The 766-nt window shown below is 47.8% G+C and overlaps 1 pseudogene; it reads left to right on the top strand.

Annotated features, from left to right (window-relative positions):
- Positions 1 to 259: 259 nt before the first annotated feature.
- LOC124722535 lies at positions 260 to 377 on the top strand (annotated as a pseudogene).
- The last annotated feature ends 389 nt before the right edge of the window (positions 378 to 766 follow it).

Below are 766 nucleotides of genomic sequence, written 5' to 3'. Positions count from 1 at the left end.
CAGATGAAGTAAATGACATCCTCAGTTGACGCCACATTTCGTGAGCAGAGCTGATGACTGATTTGTGTATGTAGCATATCCACTGCTGATTATTACAGTTTCAACACAAAGACATGCGGTAAAAGTAAAATTGGTAGGAAGTTTGCTACATTCTTGGATATACAAATGATCAGCATTTCAGCACACCCTCACAAAGCAGATAGGAATAACGCCATCTACGAAGGGCATTCCATAAATACTGCAACACTTTTTTTCTAATGCCAACGGACTTGCCGCGATGGTAACACCGGTTCCCGTTAGATCACCGAAGTTAAGCGCTGTTGGGCTGGGCTAGCACTTGGAGGGGTGACCATCTGGTATGCCGAGCGCTGTTAGCAAGCGGGATGCACTCAGCCCTTATAAGACAAACTGAGGAGCTACTTGATTGAGAAGTAGCGGCTCCGGTCTCGTAAACTGACATACGGCCAGGAGAGTGGTGTGCTGACTACATGCCCCTCCATATTTGCATCCAGTGAGGCCTGTGGGCTGGGGATGGCAAGGCGGCAGGTCGGTACCGTTGGGCCTTCCTGGCCTCTTCGGACGGAGAGAGATTTTTTTCTGAAAGCAGGTTGGTTTTATTCGGGATTCCAGTACCCCATATTATCCCCCACTCTTTTGGTTGTAAAACCTTATTTTTCAACATACTCTCCGTTAAATGTGACGGCCTTACACTGTCTTATTGGGAGGGCTTGTATGCCCGCATGTTATCAAGAGACTGCTCGACGTC

Source organism: Schistocerca piceifrons, chromosome 1 (assembly GCF_021461385.2).
Source record: "Schistocerca piceifrons isolate TAMUIC-IGC-003096 chromosome 1, iqSchPice1.1, whole genome shotgun sequence".
In the NCBI taxonomy this organism is placed as follows: domain Eukaryota; kingdom Metazoa; phylum Arthropoda; class Insecta; order Orthoptera; family Acrididae; genus Schistocerca; species Schistocerca piceifrons.
The sequence above is the reverse complement of the archived record's forward strand: the minus strand, read 5'-3'. Positions and strand labels throughout refer to the sequence as shown.